Source organism: Branchiostoma lanceolatum, chromosome 13, assembly GCF_035083965.1.
Source record: "Branchiostoma lanceolatum isolate klBraLanc5 chromosome 13, klBraLanc5.hap2, whole genome shotgun sequence".
Taxonomy (NCBI): Eukaryota; Metazoa; Chordata; class Leptocardii; order Amphioxiformes; family Branchiostomatidae; genus Branchiostoma; species Branchiostoma lanceolatum.
Genome location: NC_089734.1, coordinates 13,826,212 through 13,846,788, shown reverse-complemented (window position 1 = coordinate 13,846,788; position 20,577 = coordinate 13,826,212). Strand labels below are relative to the sequence as shown.

The 20,577-nt window shown below is 38.7% G+C and overlaps 1 protein-coding gene across 12 annotated transcripts in view; it reads left to right on the top strand.

The window, feature by feature from the left end:
* The first annotated feature begins 6,290 nt into the window (after nt 1-6,290).
* Nucleotides 6,291-20,577, top strand: part of LOC136446738 (histone deacetylase 5-like) — a 97,099-nt gene continuing 82,812 nt past the window's right edge. For 11 of the 12 annotated variants that reach the window (XM_066445276.1, XM_066445280.1, XM_066445275.1 and 8 more), the window contains exon 1: nt 6,291-6,449. The gene's annotated coding sequence lies outside the window, so the exon portion shown is untranslated. Of the gene's footprint in view, nt 6,450-17,981; nt 18,054-20,577 lie in introns of those variants that run through there. The other variant, XM_066445271.1, reaches the window with a different exon arrangement.

The window sequence follows — 20,577 nt, the reverse complement described above, 5'->3', positions numbered from 1 at the left end:
ACCCACCACAACAATTCGAAAAGTGTTAGGGCCCTTCCAAGAGCTTGAGCTAGTGAGTGGATCAAATAAAGCGAGGAAAAGCCGCTATCTTTAGACTATAATATTCCTCAGGTAGGTAGAAAAAATAAATCAAATATGTTTGAGGAAAGCTGCACCACATAGAACCCACCACAACAATTCGAAAAGTGTTAGGGTCCTTCCAAGAGCTTGAGCTAGTGAGTGGATCAAATAAAGCGAGGAGAAGCCGCTATCTTTAGACTATAATATTCCTCAGGTAGGTAGAAAAAATAAATCAAATATTTTTGAGGAAAGCTGCACCACATAGAACCCACCACAACAATTCGAAAAGTGTAAGGGTCCTTCCCAGAGCTAGAGCTAGTGAGTGGATCAAATAAAGCGAGGGGAAGCCGCTATCTTTAGGCTGTAATATTCCTCAGGTAGGTAACAAGAATAAATCAAATATGTTTGAGGAAAGCTGTACATCGAGCACTGCGTTATAGAACCCACCACAACTTATCGAAAAGTGCAAGGGTCCCAAAGTGAGCGGATCAAATAAATCTGTCCAGATATAATTATACAATGAAGCTTGTACTGTTAACAAACCTGGTGTTTGTTATGCAGCGGTTTGACGTTACCGGGTATGCAATACAATAACACAAACAGGCAAACAATTCCTTAAAGCCAATATCAATGTCTTTTCATATATTCCTTATACTGTTAATGTTTGATCCTTGTTTCACATTTTTTCAAAATATTGGTGATTTTTAATGAAAAATTCTTTATTTCTTTAAAATCATCCTTGTAGTCGTTTATCGTTGAACCCAAGTTATAGTTTATAAATGCGCAAATAAATTGTTTTATACTTTTCAAAATATTTGTGATTTTGCAAAGATTCTTTATTTTTCTTAAATCATCTTTTTATTCATTTATCTTTGAAGCCAAGCTGTGATCCATACATGCGCAAAAGAAGAGAAAGAGATGTAATATCTAACAGGTTATTTCATATAGAAGTTTTGACAGGTTTTGTTGGGATGTTATACGATTCAATTCGGAACGGATATCTCGCTGATATTGGGACGAGAATTCAACAGGGTGGTGCACTCTGGGTACAGTTCGTGGGCGGGTGCTGATATTACCGGGAAAGCTTACGGTGTTAGTTGCCATGACGACACTGACGTATTTTCTGCCAGCGAAGCGATTTTGACCTTTCTGCAGCGAAGCCCTCGCAGAATGGCTGTCCGCCTGCCCGGCTTTGCAAAATAACATCGCGCTTCTTTTCAAGGCAAAGGACGTACAAAACAAACGGGCTCTTTCTTCAACTACAAAGCTCTATTTGCGATGAAAAGATATATATAATTTTTTACGTTGCACCTTGCCTGCTTAAGGTAATGTCAACCTTAAGTCTAATGTATTTTCAGTTGCTCGCATTGTGATTTATCGCCAGCGGGCAAATTGTTTTTTTTCCACCCCCAGAAAAGTATGACGAAGTCCAACAAGTTTAGATGTGGATCCACCATTCAGATGAGCGAACCTCGTTCATAAATTGTAAGTGAATTTAAGTTCGCGGTTTTATTTCGCGGTAGGCAGAAGATGGCGTGCTCGCGGTAGTTTTAAGTTCGCGTTTGAAACAGTAGTAGCGCTACAGTCATAGGTGGGCAAAAAGTTTCGCGGTGGTTTAAAGCTCGCGCTGAAAGTTCACCGAACATGAAACCACCGCGAACATTTATGTATTTACAGTACCAGTTCGCGAATCAGGATTCATCCGGGCACTTCTTATGCATATTTCCGAACCGGCCTCAGTTCAGCTATTTGCGGGAACGAATTAAAGTGTCTATCATTAATAGATAATAAAGAAATATACAAAGATTATACTCATGACTAATTTCTCAATTAACGTTTGTGTGTTTTGTTAGCTTTTATATTCGACCAGAGGGGTTGGGTGGTAACCGGATCGGCAAAACCCGAGTCCAAGTACTCTCCAAGCAGAGGTTTGGGTCCGGCTGGTTTTTAACGTGTTTTCGGCCTTTTGGGGGGCTTTATATTTTGTCCCGTTTTCTTTATTTCGCCAGCCAATCCAAAATATAAATCCCGAGAATGCCTAAAAACATGTAAAAAACAATAGCCGGAGTCGAACCTCTGCTTGGAGAGTAGACTCCAAGAGGGAAGGCCTAGGGGTTAGGATTATCTTCAAGCAGATGTGGGAGGCAAAACCGTTACGTTTTCCTAGCTGCCCGATTCTGTAACAAAATGCCTCTCCATATCTGCTTGGAGATCAACGTGGTCTGCATGTTCCTTATCTGTAAGGCGTAGGCAAACAATTTCAATTTTCCATAATTTGTGGAGAAAGCTATTCTATATATCATTCGTTGCGATGTGCGATGTGGCCACATTTTCCATACTGAATGTCATAATACATACGTAGGCGTTCCGTCCCGATTTTTTTTCTAAATTTCGTTATTGGATTTCACAAGATGATACAAAAACACATAATATAAACAGAGAAAAAGTTCAGGAAAAATATAAACATAAGCCACGGATCCAAAATATTAAGTAAAGGGGGAAACAGAAATAAGCTACAACGTAAAAATCTTAGTAATATCCATAATGACAATAATAACAGCATCATTGGCATCCGTCCCGAAATTATCGAAAGGGGTTGTCGGTAATCCCCATGCAGAGCCTCAATATTATGGGGTTAGGCTACTCCCGCATTGGCACTCTCCTTGTGGAATCTGAGGCCTCTTCCTTTATGATCATCTAATTTGCATATATTTGATCAGCCGATTAATCAAATAACGCCGACGCGTGGCAACGGCCGGCAAATCACTTCTTGGAAACGTAGGTGGTGACGTCAACGCCGCGCTGTGACGTCACCACCCAAATGTCAGCATCTATAACTGAAGTGGTATATGGGTGTTCTCCAAGCAGAGGTCGGGGGCGGGGAGTGGCCGCAATATTTTTATCTCTGTCTCCCTTAACAAAGACGTAAAAATCGCGACCATTCCTAGCCACCCGACCAAAACCTCTGCTTGGAGAAAACTGTAATAAATGAATTTAAGTTCGCGTGGTTTTTATTTCGGGCTAAGGCGAAAATGGGGTGTTTGCGGTGGTTTTAAGTTTACGGCAGCGCTATAGTCACATACTGCTACAGTATTGGACAAAAATGTTCGCGGTGGTTTTAAGTTCGCGGTGAAACGTCGCCACGAAAACCGCGAACACAAAACCACCGCGAAAATTTCTGCATTTACAGTGTACAAAATGTGCGTTTTCAGTTAAGCTGGCTTTTTGTTTATCAAAAATTTAATATCTTTTTATATATAACCTTGCATAGCATGTGGAGAGTCCATAGCCCAAGTGCCAAACTAAGGGTTCTACAACAGCCGTACAACAACGTTCTTCACGAGAAGTACGCGTAGGGGTGGGGGTGCTAAAATGTTGCCTGCATGTTGCATCATCTTAATTGCCTCCAAGGCAGGCTAATATTACGTTTTATATTGCCTTTTTTTCTGCTGATAACAATAATGATAATAAAAGATCTTTATTGTGCATGCATTAATTCATGCCTCGAAGGCCTAGTATCAGGTCGTCTATCGTACGACATGACAAACATATAACAACATATACAGGAAAGTATCGACAACAATACACGAGTTGAACATACATTACCAAGTAGATATGTTGTACAAGCTAACCGAGATAACGTACTGTTTTTGGAGGCTAATTTTGTTAGAATGGGGGCTATCAGAACACAAGCAGTCAGAAAGCAGTTTGCTATCCAGCACAACGAAAAAGTTAGTGACGCCATATGCATGGTGATTATTATGGTTCACTAAAATATCAACGGACCGGTCGGTCTAGGTGACCGACTATTGACTGCTCGGTCATTGACCTTTTGAAATTGGCGCCAAGCAGATATGTGGTCACGATGAAGGAACAAACAGTTCTCCAACTAAAAAAATGGACACGTTGATGAAGGTTAGACATCCAGGTAATAAGATTCACCAAAACTAGTTACTCAAGCAACTGGATAAAATTTTGACTGTTTCATTTGAAGATTTTTGGCGTAGAAAATGGACTCTCCGTAATCTTCGACTGAGTCGCTCAGTCTTCTTCAGCTGATTGGCCCAATCGCCTTGGACACGTGACTTTGTGCACGTGCATGTGACGTCAATCGAATGAGTCAGACTTTGGTGCGCTCTGATGTAGATGTATTTTATCTACTCGGACGAACTTTCATGCAAACAGATGTATGTTTTTGGTCAATCACACAAATTTGAAGCGGTGCGTTTCCACAAAACGCCTCGAAACGGACATACATTTTGCATAACTGCCGAGTGAAAATATATGTGAAAATGAGCAGTGACCATTTTTTTCTGGTTCAGAAATCAGAGACGTGAATGCACGTGAAAACAGTTGGTACAAGACTTTGCTCACAAAATCTATTTTCTTGGTTTTCTTGGTTTACACATTTTTTTACATCAAGAATTTCAAGAATGAATAAGAAATTGAAGATTCTTTCCATGCAATTTCTCACAACAAGGACCACTTTCCTAATTTCTCAAAGTTAAGAAATTATTTCTCAATTCAAGTCTAAATTTCTTGTTTTTGTTGTCATGTTTAAAAAAAATGTTGGAATTTTTATTTTCCTTTCTAGCTCCAAGAAAAATGCTGTAAGAAAAAAAAAAACTTAAGAAAGAAATTCTCAACTCGTGGACAAAATGTTTTTCTTAAACACGGAATTTTTTTATTCTTTTAAGAAACTTTTTCTGCGTATAAGAAGAAACAAGAAAAATGCGTTTTTGGTTGTGTAATTGGACGGCTTTTCTGTGTAGTGTAACGTTCTGTCACAAAAGCCTGTCTGAGCTGAAAATATTACGATTCTCTACCCCAACATCTGCTTGGAGATTTTTCATCCGAGCGGATCGTGACTTTGACCCACTCATGACGTCACACATCCCGAAGTTCATTGCGCGACAGGAAAGTGGGGCAAATTCCTCATGCATACCAATATAGATACGACCAAAAGTATTCGTTGGGTCTATATCTCTTTAGGCTTTGCTGGATAATTGTGTTAAACATTCAGAGCACGAAATAGTTAATATTTACGACTTTGAAAGACACGCCTTTGGAAGTGACCCATTACTGAGATTTGTGTGACAGCTTGCCAGTAGACCCGTCCGACAGGTCTTTCACCAATTTGATCGAACGCAATACTAGTATGCAAATAACGTTACTAGTGCTATTAGAAGCATCTTTATCTGCCCTGAGGCGTCACGGGAGAGAAATGGGAGATAGTGGAGTGTAATTTTGACACAGCTCCAACAAGCCACACTAGGAACGACCGTGGGAGTGGAATCTATGCTAGATCTTTGGCGAAAACCGCAACTTCTCTGCTTACCTTGTTTACTGACTTGAAGGTTCGATATCTCTCCAATCAGTTTTAAGGTTTAGCCTCCACCGTCCTCCTACGGGCGTATGGATCGCAGCAGAAAAATAAATAATTAGCCAGTAGAGCCAGTCCACGGTGAAGATCACCTTTCCGGCCCTGCAAATGAAACCCTGGCAAATATTCTTCCTATAGCCGGCGTATTCAGTCTGGTAGAGGTTTCGCCCAGCGTGGCTTTTTGTACGCCCTTTAATTTAGTGGGCTGCGTTTTCCTATTCCCGGGAAGAATTAAGTATCATGCTAGTATCAACCAATCAGATGCAAGATAAATTAATTGGAAATCGCAGTGTTGCAACTGAATAAAAACCAATGTACAATCATGAGAAACATTTAGGATAAACGGATATCGTACGTATGAACTTAAATCCGACATATTGAAATAACGGTGACAGACAATACTATGTTATGTTCGCGGTTTTCGCGGCGACCGTTTCACCGCGAACTTAAAACCACCTCGAACATTTTTGCCCAATACTGTAGCAGTATGCAAGGAGGTTATACAATCTCATTTCAGTATGTGACTATAGCGCTTCCGCAAACTTAAAACCACCGCGAACTTGAATGCATTCACAGTATCACATTAACATTAACCAATAATTCAAGTATTGGTGCGTAATATTTAGAAATTTAAAAGGATTTACCTATGCGTCTTTCCATAAATCCAATGGTTGATTCATTGGAGTCGGAAATGGATCCATTAAACAACGTCTACCCTCCTACAAAATATTATGGCCAAAGATCATAGCGTACTACTTATCTGGCAACCTAAATGGGACCGAGCCGCGTCTATTTTTAGCACGTCGACCTTCACGCTGATTGGCCCGGCCGGGTCACGTGAGCCAGTCTCTTTTCTAAACAAAGGTGTTTGAATGTGGGCAAGATGGCGGAGGCTGTGTCGGAGCTACGGTGATATCCCGCAGAAATCCTGCCGTACTGCACCTCACGCAACCCCGAGCGACACGACAAGCCTGCCGATCGGTTCTCAACATCACCACCTCCGTCGGTGAGTCGTAATTTTCACGGTGGCTTGTCTGTGTGGACTGTATTTGTTGATTTTTTGTATGTACACACACACCCGGGTACCTGGGTTGAGAGGAAAGACTTGTGACTGCGAGTTTGCGAGCAGTCCGGGTTTTTGCGTAGGTGACCTGCCTACTAAACAGCTTGTGCGGTCTTCCTTCCACCCTGGCAGCTCTATACAATCTCTCCATGGTGTTAAACAACACAGACCGCACCAAAAATAGCTGTAAAGACCTGCGATCGTTGCGATTTTTAAACATTTAAAATCCGCCATGAAAAGGAGAGGTTTTCCAGGAGGTGTGGCAAAGAAGCCGGGTGGGAAAGGAAAAAAAAAATCTGGAGGATTTTTTTCTTCTTTCCCCATCTCAATGGGAATAGACAAGTACCGATCTATACACACGAAAGATCGAACGGACTGGGTGCTAAAAATACCCCAGTGACTGTAGTCATTGATGTTTTTAGGACGGAGGAGAAGAAAGATGTGTTGATGTGTGCCAAGGCGCTGATCAAAGTGGCTGTAGGTCATCGGGTTCGATTCCCACACACAAGACATTACCTAAACTGTCTTGTTGTAATCTTAAGGAACGGATGATCGTGAGTTTTTGTAGTCCCAAACTGACAAAAACACATTTGACGAAATTGAAAACTACTTCTTGGCCGGTTTCCTTTAAGATTTTCAGTCTCAAATTGACATGTCTTAAGTATTTACTTCTTTTCTTGGCCGACATCATTATAGTATCAGGCCGGCAGACAGCTTGAAAATGTCACTCAGACTTAAATAATTCAGTATGAGAAGAAAAGCCAAGATATCGTTATCTGAATTCGGTTGATTTTTGTTCTTTCGTTGAAAATTGATGAATCATAAGTATTTTTACTTTTTCTCTGGATTTCGAGAACATATTTAGGCACCCAGAAATATTTGGCAGCTCGAAAATGTCACTCAGACTTAAATAATTCAGTATGAGAAGAAAAGCTCAGATATCGTTATCAAACGTCTTGTCGGTTTCTATTCTGTCGTTGAAAATTGACAAATCTGAAATATTATTTACTTTTTCTCTGGATTTTGAGAGGCACCTCAAAATATTTGTCAGTCCAGCTTTAGTAACTTGGGAAAATAAAAGACACATAAACATCACACATCCAAAGTGACTAGTAAAGATCGATTTGCAGATGGTATCTAATGCAGACGCTATCTAGTGCAGATGCCATCTAAGGGACAGATGATGATGAGATTTGTTATATATACAGTATTTAAGATTATATCACTGCTACGGTGAATATTGTTTATGAACATTTGCAGTTTGAATATCATAATTTGATTTTGAAGTTTGGTATGTGTTATACATGTACTTGTAGTGAACTATAGCTTTTTCTTGAGTTCATGTGGATAATGGTCAGCATTTGGGTTGCAGATTTTTCTTCTTCTTAAATTCTTTAACGATCTGCTTGAATTACGCACAACCAGTGCAGGATATGTTTGTGTGGTTCACGGAATGTTTCCTGTTGTTGTCAAACCTTTCTCAGAAGATGGCAGCTGTCTAGCCTCTCCAAGGCTCCTTGGGATTGTTTGTTTGTTTTGCATAAACTTTAAACCACCTTTAGACTTAACTCACCAGTTTTGTACAGTGTGTACAACTACAAGCTGTGTTAGACCAGACTGTACATAAGGTTTGATCCTACTCCTGGCTTTTATATTATGTAGTAGTTGGCACCCAATTTTCTATTGGTAAACAGAGTTAGGTAGCAAGGAGAGGGTTTATTAACGTGCTCGAGGCTTTCCTCGAACATGGGACCTCCGGCTTTAAGTCCCATCCAAGAGGACGTCCCTAACTGAAGCTATGTACTCATGTTCACCCGAGTCAAGTGAGAAAATAGGCGTTTAGTGCCTTTCCCAATGGCACAACATTGTGGCATACTAGGGCAGATAAAAAGAAATAAAGATTGGCCAAATATTGAGAACAAGTTTTGTTGCTGACATGTAACTTTATGGTTGGCTTACTGTAAATTCATCTAAATTCGCACGTTTTTTTTTTCACGCTAAGGCAAAAATGTAGTATTCGCAGTGGTTTTAAGTTCGCGGCAGGGCTATAGACATATACTGAGCACTACAGTATTGGACAAAATGTTTGGGGTGGCTTTAAGTTCGCGGTGAAACGGTCGCCGTAAAACCACCGCAAACATTTCTGCATTTACATAATCCCTCTTGTAAATTATTCTCTGTTACTTGGGGCAAATTTTTCACAAGTTTTTTCCAGTAACCCAAGGGGTCTATCAATGATGATTCAGGTACTTTGACTACTGGGATCACACCAGGAAATTGCTGTGTGATGTGGTTTTGCAGGAAATAAAAAAGCGTGTGTGGGTGTGTGGATGCCCCCATGGACACTGATATGAATTGAAATGAATGTATCACGACTGACCCCTTACGCCCCCTCCTTCTTTTCATGTCAGTGAGGTAGACTCACGACTTTCTCAGTGTCCGTATTATCTTCCTTTTGAATCCACGTTTCGAGATAGCGTCGTGTTAGAAAGAGGATATGTAATATCCGCCCCGCATTAAGTATTAGCCTTGGGCGTTACACGTTCGTACTGGATATGCGTAATGAAGCGTAGGTCAATAAGAATAAGTACTGTGCTAATCTGAAAAAAGAGTACATTGTTGGTTCAAAAGGTGAGTCGTGATATGAGCATTAAAGGTGCACGGTGTATGATTTTTGGCGGCAAAATTTGAAATATTCTGGATAGCAAAATCTTCATGTTTTTGATGTTTTTGAGTTATTATTTAGTACATTTTTGTCATGGCTGTATTTCAAATTTCGTGAGTTTACGAACAACTTGCATAAACGATCTACACCAGGGTCCCTTAATTTTTGGTGGTACCAATAAATACATGCTAGTTTGATGTAAACGAACCGGTGTCTACTTAACATGTTTGTGTGATGCAATGGTGTTACATTTTCACTTCTTGAATATTTCTGGGGTTTTTAAAACTTGCCATGTAAAAAATGACCAGAAAATTGACTTCAAACATTGTCGTATAAATCTTACAAAATTGCATAACTGTAATGTTAATTGTTAAAGGTTTTGAAATTGTTGCTTAGTAAGTCTTGGTTCCTAATTAGCATTTCCCGTTCTTCAAAGTATGCCTGAAGATATACCAATGAACGATTGATCTGCCATTATTGATTTGCATATGGCAGGGTGCGAAATACTTTTTTGAGCCAGGTTGCCCGGTGGGCAACCTGGGGGAAAAGCTAGGTTGCACATCAAAATTTCAGGTTGCCCCACCTACATTCACCATTTGCGGTGACATCAAAAATGACATCTTTCGGGAGCGATATATTGGGATTTTCGAAAAAATTGGGCATAGGTTCCCCGGCTGGCCCCTATCCGGGGGCCACGGTGCCTCAAGTTCAACAAGTTGAAAAATACACAATGGTATTTTTTTTACTTGGAACAAGGCAAGTAATGATTCACATAACCTTGAATGATAAGTAAATAGATAACTCTAAAACTTATCTATTCACTAACATCCTGGAAAGTAATTTGAAAAAAAATATTCATGCAAACTTATATACTGTCAGAAGTAAACACCAAAACAGTATAGTATTTCAAATTAGTTTTGTATATTTTTTTTACAACAAGAAAGAAAAAATTACTTAATTTTGCCCCTACAAATATACTAGTAACTGTGTTGGAATCATTATCAAACTTTAATGAACCTGCAGTGTCAAACTCATCTACATGCTAGAGTAGTGTCCTCATTTACATGAGAAAGTACCTCATTCACATGAGACAGTACCTCATTTGTATGAAAGAGTACCTCATTTGCATGTTTGGAAGACTTGATGGGTATACCTCATTCAACAGAACCTCATTTGCATGAAAAGTAGCTCATTTGCATGTTCAGGAGAGTTGAAGAGTACACCGCATGGTGACCATGTTGATTTGACGTTTATTCGCCTTTTTCCAGCGCTAATTTCACGATCTATGAACAGGTTTGGATGGTTTAGAACAAAAAGGTGTTGATTTCTGTGTTTCAATTGAAAATTTACCGAATTTTATGAAAGTGACACTGTTTTTGTGAGCTTTACTCGGCTCTAATTGGGTTCTCTGGCTTCATAATCTTGGGTTGCGCACTGCGCTAGCTGCGTGTGGAAATTAGTTGCGCCAAGCAAAATGTGCTTGCGCGGCGCAAGTGCGCAACCGGGTATTTCGCACCCTGATATGGTGACTCAGCAAGGTTTGAAATATAATCAAATTACCTTCAGTTCAGAGCAACCCTTGGGGGGGAAATTTAGGTTGCCCAGTGCAACCTGTGTGTGTTACTTCCGTTCATGATGAATGAATCAAAACAATTTGATTCGTTTTGGCTACAATGCGACCTGAAACGGTTTGCATTTTGCTTCCAGGATGCAAACTTGCACTAACGCTCACAATTGGCTTTTCACATGTAAAAAGCACATGGTAATGCGATATCTTCCGCTGTCTGTTGTGATCATGCATGTAGTCTTGTAAGTTGTGCTTCTGTCGCAGAGCCTTATTGGTCTTCGATCGACAAGTTGTCCTGTTGAAGCCGCGTTCCTTCATGGCCTTAGAAATTTCTTCGAACACATCCTGGTTCCGATATATACCGCCAAGAGTTTCAGAATTAAATGGAATAACGAAATGGAGCGAAACGTTTGTGATTTTTGCATCATGAGGCCTTATAGCTATACTTGCATCTGGGCAAAGTCTCAAAATGATCAGTATCATTACACTAGTGTGTAATATAAGTGTTGATATTACATAACATAATATCCTGTTATCATGTTGCATTGTTATACAATGACCATAAGTATCGCTATCATGATCAGTGTTAGAGATGTATATATAAATCATAATGAAAAAGGTTTGGGTATGTTTCTTGAAAGTTGAAAACATCTTATTTCAGTCTGAAAAAATAAACAAACTTAGGTTTGTCAATATGATAAATAAAGATACAATTATAAATAAAAATTGTTTCCCAAAAGATGTTTATATTTTATTTAATGTATAAAATCTAAAAAAGAATAAGCCTTTAACTTGTTCAACTATATGCATGCTAGGAATATGTTAATGTTAGTATTCTTAAATCATCTTATAAAATTGTCTTTGTGAAATTTTTTGTTCACACTCTAAAACAATTCTTGATAAGTTGGCATTTTGGCGAATATCAAACGACTACGAAGTTGCTTTGAAAAGACCTTTCTGAATAAATAAAGCCACTGGAACTAGAACAAGCTCTGTTTGTGGACTAAAATATTTAATCCATCCATCAATGGCCTTTATTTAGACCGTGTCGCTATATTGGCCTGAGTTGACCTCTACGGAAGCCAGTCAAAGGTTAACACAATAAAAACTGAATCATACAAAAGTACATGAATATTACATGATGTTATAGGTCTTGTAATTCAAGTCTGGATTTGAGTCTTGTATCTTAGATCAAATTTGATATCATATGTCTGAAATGTTTGCAGCGGTTTTATGTTCGCAGTTTTCGCAGTGAACTCTTTACCGCAAACTCAAAACCACCGTGAAAAGCTTTTCCATTGTGTGACGGTAGCCCTACTATTGTTTCAAACACAAAACCACCGCGAACACTCCATTTTCTCTCTACCAAGAAATTAAATGCCCGCAAACATTTCTTCATTTACAGTATCCTTATCAGGTCAATACTATAGCTACCCTATTCCCTGGGAAGTTTTGAGGCCACTGTCAAGCTAAGGGACTCTTGTAGAGGTTTAACTCCTTGAGGGGGATTAGCATTTCCTTGCAGGACCTCTTGAATAAGAATAGAAACTTTAAGAAAGTGGTGTTGCATGGACTTAAGGCACAACAGCATTGTACTTGTTGTAGTACACTGCCAAATTTGCAGCTGAAAATTTGGTGAGTTTACGTGTGTTAGAACAACATTGAGGTGTTTTGATTAACAACATATAGGTGAACTTAAATGTTGATTTAAAAGAACTGTGCTACGTAGTTTGAAAACAAAGATATTAGATGATATGTTTTTTGGAATTTCGTCCAAAATATGGAAGATCTAGAAGTGTGTTAGTTTTTTTAAGGCCGCAACAGTTTCAGTTTGATTCCTTGGTTAGATTTTTGCAGGAAAAGTTATGGCTGTAAAAGATTAAAATTGCACCCCTGTCCAAGTGGTTCAGTCCAGTCAAAAGAAAGGCCAGATCGTCTTATTTTGGGTCGTGGGGGTGTGGCAGATAATAATAGGACAAAACATGGCAAAAGTCATAAATTTTGGCTAGATTCAAAATCTTAAAATCTCCCCTTTCTACATGGTAGAAAACTGGACTTCACTTAATAAGATTTCCCCAAGAAGAAATTCCTTTCAAAAAATAACTCAAAAATCAATAGTGGGTTACCCACCGACTAAGTCGGCCCCACCACCGAACTTCGAAAAGTAGTCCCGCCCCTTGTGAGGAATGTTGTATAAATACATATTAATGAGTTATGTAAGCTGTTTTTTGTCCGTTCGTTCACCTTGTTTTGTGCAGTATGTAGTTCTCGTAGACAGGAAGTCGTATGGTATTTTTAGCTGCATGATCTGCCCAGTGCATGTTATGATCGTATGAAAACTATAGTACTCATTCACAATCTTCAATTTTTTGCCAAAACATAGAAAATTGAAGCCAGTTGACTTTCTCCCTACTGAAATTGAGATAGTTATGTGACTCGGTGGTAGAATTATTATAAGGTTATTAATATTAGGAGCCAGTGTGAAGCTGTATTTACTTGATAGAGATTTGGACTGTACTGACAGGACTCAAAATACAAAATTTTGGGTCAACTTGCACGGGTACATATGAAAATGAAATTACTTGCACCAAAAAGAAATTACTTGCGCAACCAACTTTTTGCATATTCGGGAAAGTATGTTGCCCCTATTCTTCAAGATTGTGGCTTTTAAATTGCTTGGTTCAGGGCTACGAAATTTGTCCCAAACTCATAAAAATGGATTGAATATAAGTTCAAAAGGGGTACAAACTGTTGCTAATGCTAGCGTAATTTGTTTGAGCATTGATTCTTAATTTAGAGTGAAAATTTACGTGAGTAAAAGTGGATAAATTTCTACTGATGGTAACTTTCACCAGTGAAGGTCTTCTTGAAAGTACATGCACAGCTCCAATTTTACGTGCGCAAACTTGCACATGCAAGTGTTATTTCTAGTCCTGTATTGAGTGGGACTTTGCTAAAAAAAAGGATTTGCTATTTTCTAAGTGACACTCAGTTGTATGCCTGCATCCAGTTGTTACAAATACTCCTGTTATGCATACATGGTTGTGCAGCAAGGACAATTGCATCTGAAATGTGCCGTGTTACATTTAATGTGACTACTTTTGTATTATAACATCAGTGCTCTAAATACTGGATACAGAATTATTCACATCTAAATGTTACTGTACTTTTGTATTAAAACGTCAATTCTCTCATAAAGTAAGGTAAAGATAAAGCGGTCGAACCTCAGACTGAGGACGAATCATGACGCTTTTTTCGTTAGCTAGTAGTGCATTGCGGCTTTGCTATGGCTCGCGTTAGTACAATGACCCAAATTGCACTATTTCTTTCTGGAAGCAAAATAGTTTTCGTAGAAATATTTGTTCATGATTATAATTTTTGTAGAAAAAGGTGTTCTAATTATGATTTTTGGAGAGAAAATTTCTTCTGGTCAATTAGTCTGCATTTTTTCTTAGAAAGAATTGATTCTAAAGAAGAATGTTCGAAATGACATTCTTTCTCATTGAGGAAGATGCCTACAGCATTTTTAGTCCCTGGTGGCGCAAGGCGTAGCTTGCACTATGGTTCGAGTGACCTCCTTGATCTAACGTGCCTAGAGGACACAATTTGCCTAGATTTAGCACCCATTTCAGCGCTTGAAATTCTTTTTTGGAAATACCGTAAAATCCCTATTTACGTACGCACTTTTTAAACTTTTCAAGTCGCAAGCAGGTGCTCCAGGCCGACGCCAAAGTCGGGGTGCGTACGTTAGGAGGGGTTCTTCCTCGGAAAAATCGCAAATCAGCTTGAGAGTACGGTACATCTTCATGCAAATGAAGAGTGGAATGCTACCACACAATCAATCCGTAATAAAGAATAAGTAATACATGTATTTAGATTGTTTGACATTTTCTACCCAGAAACATTTTCTCAGTAACGCTATAGAATGGTAAACATCATCGGAAGAATGATCATGTCAACCTCTAACTATCCACCGAAATGCTGGAGAGGGGGTGCGTACGTTAGGAGGGTTTTTCCCCTGAACGGTTCAACTCACTGAGTCAGACCCGCAATCGTCCCCAAACCGGGGTGCGTACGTTAGGAGGGGTGCGTACGTAAATAGGAATTTTACGGTAGGTGCACTGGTGCACCCAACCAAAAACATTAGGTGCACTTAAATAATTTTTGGTGCACAAAGTAAAATCAGGTTGAATGTCAGTTAACGCTACTGCCTCTCTAAAGAAATTTCAAGCAAGCAATACATCAAATAAAGTACAACAAAAGGTTATATTGCTTTTTCTGATACTTACATTTCAAGAATATTCTGTATACTAGTGTTACAAGATAACCGTTACCCTATAGAGTACAAAAATATCTAGGTGCACCAGTGCACCCACAGTCAAAAATTAGGTGCAGAGCTCCAATTTTGGGTGCACACAGGTGCACATACATGCACCTAATATTTCGAGTCCTGCGTTTCTTTAGAAATCCATATGAGGACAAAAAAAACCTTTTCTTTGCTTTTAGGTGGATGATATCCGTGTGGTACGTAGTTCGAGCCACTGTTTAGATTGAATTGTTAAAAGAATGTAACTACATACCTAGTTAGGGTGGTATCGGTATTGTTACTAAACCATAAGGGACTGAAATGTTGTTTTTTGGTTGTCAGTTTGTGTATCTGTGTTTGTTTGAACATTTGTTTATTCTTGAGAAGCTCAAATCGGCCTGCAGGCCAGCTTTTCGGTGAGGTCATGAGGGAAGAGGTAAGGGTCAGGCAAAATATATAACAAAGATACGGTTTACATGATATGTCACATTTTATGTTTGTGAACGTGATTCCCTATGTATACAATGTAGCACTACCATGGATCCTACATTAGTCATTTAGTGCTGCTGGTTTTGTCTTTGGGACAGAAATCATAGAATGGTCGCAAAGAAGTATGGGTAAGGGGGTGAGGTCTGCCAACCGTACATGATTGCCTTGTTTGTATGGTATTTTTTACTAGAGCTATCTCTGAATTAAAGAACACCATAAAGGATTATTGAATTGTAAACTACACTGTAAATGCATAAATGTTTGCGGTGGTTTTATGTAGCGCTACCATTGTCTCAAAATCAAATGCGAATTTAAAACCACTGCGAACACTCCATTTTCTCCCTACCGAATTTAAATGCATTTACAGTAATAGTGCAAACTGTATTGTTTTGACAAGTTGTATTAATTGTTTTAAATACAACTTCCTTATAAATGTGTGCCATCTTTCTGTTATTATCTGGGTGGGCTGTACCATTTTGAGTCCTCAGAAAGGGGTGGTGAGAAAGATATTTTCCCATAACATAAGAAAATGGAATAGTCCTAGCTCAGGATAGTATATAAATATACGCAATGTAATGTCCTTGTCGTAAACAATATATAGTCCTTGGTCTTACAGTATGTATCCTTTTTTTCAATGCCAACTGTACTCAAAATATTGATGAAAAGACGGGGGGGGGCATTTGTACGTGTTTCCTGCATATGACATTTCAACATGAATAGCTTTTGTTTTGAAGTTGTTTTTGCTGTGGACAGGAAGTTGATGTGTTGTTTAACCTCTCCCCCAGATAAAGTGTCCGCAAATAAGATAACATGTCTATTTGTAACTCAAGAAGAACAATCGCAAACTTACGTAACTGCTTAAGAGGGATGTTCACTTGGCTTCATACCTATGGATAATGGAAGCTTGAAGGTCAGATAAACGTTAACCAAGATTAATTGTTCTCAAGGCTTTTAGAAAATGGACAAAAAAATGAAACGGTACCTTGTTTGATAAAATGACGTTAGCTGTTAACTTGGGAAGACAGAAGAAATTCAGTAAAACTGCTTGCAACTTTTTGTGCTGTATTTTGATTCATTGGTGAATGCGCAATACGTGTGAATAAAAATCTGGCATGATATTACCGTATTAAGATTATCGTCAAAAATTTCAATTGTGAATTCGAAATTCTGAATTCTAAGGAACTTTAGACCAGTGTCATTTATTTTGATATGAAAGACTATTTGACTTGTAATGTGTATATATATATACAGATTGTGTTTGCTCGTTTTTGTATACATTTTGACCTGTTGACCTTTGACCTGTTGCTGAATTTCACCTTTGACCTTTTCATATATCATTTCTGTTTTGTTTGCAATATCTAAGATTGATTTGTCTGTGTTTTTAATGTGCTAGAGGCATTAGCTGGGTTGCCATTGTAAATTATTGTCGTAATTATTATGAATAAATAATGATCAAAGTTGTATTACATAGACTTGCCGTTCTAGCCATTAAATAACCCATGTAATGTACTTGTGTATGACTAATAGAAAGTCAAATTGTCAGAAAAATCTTGCATTTTGGGGGGGCTTTTTGTTACAAAATTGAGAAGGCAACATCGCAAGGAAAACATGTTTGTGGGGTCTTTTTGCATTTATGGATCGGATATAAAGCAAAATTATGCCATAATTCATGGGTTGGAGTTATTGCCTTTTTATCATTGTATTTTGTCTTCTTTAACAGAGCATCATTTAGGTAAACTGAAGGAATACTGAGTTCTCAGAAGCAAGAACCCTTGTTGTTTTTGCATAAGCTCTTAAAACATTGTAACCACAACTATTTACAGGGCTCAAAATTCATTTTTGGAAATAGGTGCACTGGTGCACCCAACCAAAAAAATTAGGTGCACAGAAATAATTTTGGGTGCACCACAAAATAAAGTTGAATGTCAGCAAAACATAATTTCAAAGTTTGACGCTCTTAAGAATATCAATTTGTAATTCAATAGCTAACTTCAAAATTTCAAACAAGTAATACATCAAATAAAGCACAACTGTTACAAAAGGTTATATTGCTTTTTCTGATACTTACATTGTAAGTATTCTGTATACTAGTAGTTTTAGTACATTTACCCTATAGCCTACAAAAATATCTAGGTGCACTGGTGCACCCACAGTCAAAAATTAGGTGCACAGCTCCAATTTTGGGTGCACACAGGTGCACATGCACCCACTATTTCGAGCCCTGATTTATGTTGTCTGTTGGGCGGAGATACCATTGTGTTTTACATGTTCGAAGCATTGTCAGGTAAACTTAAGTGAATACTGAGTTTTCCAAGGCAAGAATTTGTGTTGTTTTTGCATAGCTATTTATGTTGTGTACTGGGCGGAGATACACGTGCCTTTGTGTTTTACATGTTAGAAGCTTTGTCAGGTCAAGGTCACTTGTGACGTTTCTCTAAGTGGGTCTTTGTCACGTTGAAGTTTCTGTCGTGTGGACGCGACGAGACAGTTGCTTTGTTCGTCTGCGGAGTTAACGCCAAGGTGGGTTTGTTTTTGAATGTGATATGTGACGCCAGACGTTTTTGGAGACAGCTTGGTGTAATTTATGGTTTTGGTAAATTGAGAACAGTTGAGCTGAAGGTACAAATGTGGCGTGACAAGCTAGCTCGATGGTTGTCTTACCAATTTGTGATAATGGGTCGGAATTTGCTGGTTGAAATGGCTGGGCGGTTTGGGTTTCGACCCACTGGTGATGGTATTACATTTGTTCCCAGAGAAAGTACATGGGCGGGTAAATTATACTACAAACTTCAGAAGAATATTTTTTCGCAAGGTAGCTTGCTGTAACAGAACGTATATCTAACTGAAATTATGATATAGGTACGTCCCACATTCAAAAAATATATATATGCCACATATATATATATATTTGCAAGTACACTATCTTGAATTGTAAAGATAATAATTAGTCCTTGTAAAGTCATATATACACTTGCCATGAAAAGATATGAGCTTGAGAAACCTTTGAGGAGGGGGCTGCAATGTTCTTCCATGGTACAGTGTAAAATAAGTATTGGTTATTGAAGGATAATGAAGGCCTTTTATTAGTTTTAAAGTCCTCTAAAAGTTGGCTGTTTCAGAATATAGCAAAGAAAACAATTTGAGAAAGGAAGGGGGAGGGGGGCGTTTGGGGGAGGGGCAAGACCATCCTAAGGGGTAAATTTGCATGTACTAGCATGTTTAAAGCCCAATGGAATACTGTACAGTCAAACCTGTATTAGCGGTCACCTTTGCATAGCGGCCACCTGCCCATAGTGGTCACTATTTGTCGGTCCCTTGGATTTTTCCCATTGACATAAGCATTAAGAATTAGGCTATAGCGGCCACCTGTCCAACGCGGTCGCGGCCAGACGCTTTTCGGTCCCGCGAGTACAGTAACACTGTCGGTAACGGTCACGGAGCGCCGGTAGAAGCCGCATCGCCACCACACGCCGGGTTCAAAATCTTCATTTTTTCACGCCGTTATCAAATTTATGTGGACTCAACTGGATAGGATAATAATAAAGAAAACCAGAATGTTTTATCTTTGTTAGAAAATCCATGGTTTGACGCGAAGTCAAGCATAAATTTCTTCACATGGCTTGCGTTTGGACATCGTGGCAAAATTGTCCATTTCTGTGCATTTCGACTGGACAAATATTACGGCAGCTTTTTGAAAAATACAACCTGCACATGTACCTTAATGCGGTAAGTTCGCAAAATGTTTGAATGTCGGCCCAATTTCCGTTTTCCCCGGAAAATTCATCCAAAATTGTGCCCAAAACGTGCTTCGGGCTTTCGCGCGATTTGCAAAATGGCGCTGATAGTGAGCAGCACAAAGGTCAACGGAAGACACCACTGTTACGGAGGTATAATGTGCTAAATTTATTTTGCTGCAAAGTATCACTGAGGATAATTAATTTAACAAAAGTTTCAAAATAAATATAAATAACATTAATATGATGTAAATTTGGGTTATTGCAATTTTCTGAAAAAAAAAAGCCATCAAAAGACCGACCTAAAATGTGACTTACCTATGTTATATGTGTACTGTACGGTGAATAAATGCATCACAGTTGGTACTGAAAACTGAGGTCAATTAATCGACCTTTTCTCCATAGCGGCCACCTGTCCATAGCGGCCAGTTTTCGCCAGTCCCTTGAGTGACCGCTATAGACAGGTTTGACTGTATATGAGTTGTACTGTCTACCATCTTATTTGGTACTGACATACATTGTATACAATTCATACTCAACCGTAGCATTTTAGTACTACCAAGATTTTGGCCAATTTAATTTGCTTGACTTCTACAAAAGTTGGATGGTTGAAGTTCCGATCTCTGTTCCTTTCTTGTTTCTTGTATTATAATTTATATTCGTACATGTAACTACATATATTTACGTTCATAGCATTACAGTTTTAGTTGTTTTGTTAGATAAAATTTTTGTAAGAACATTCATGTTAATACAGGATTTCTATTGTTTTCTACCTAGCTATTCCGGATCCATAATCTAGGATCTTATAATATTAGCCACAGGCTAGTTATTAGGCAGCTATGGATATGTGTACATGTAAACATAATAAATATGACAGCCATGCCAATGGATAGATTAAGATATTCAAATCCGACATCTAGCTATGCAATGCAGTAATGCATTGATGTTCAGTTTTAACCTTATTAAGCACACTGAGGTAGCCATTTGGCACCCAATTCCCTATTGGTCACGGTCTCGGTTTGGAGGGTTTTTTTACAATTCGGGGCCGACCTGACTTGTTCCCAGAAAAGCAATAGCGCTTTTCCAAACATCCTTTTTCGGCCGATTCAATGTTTCCGATGGATATGGGTGACTTGTCTTCGAACGACAGATGAATTTGATATTTTCTGTGGGAACGTCATTTTTAGTGAAAACCGTCACTAAAAGCAATTTTCATCCCCAAAACTGCTATTTTTAGGGCATTCTTCCAAGGCCGCTGGAAGGAAAATAAGAGTTTTCCTCGGATAATGACTGATATGAGAATAAAGGTC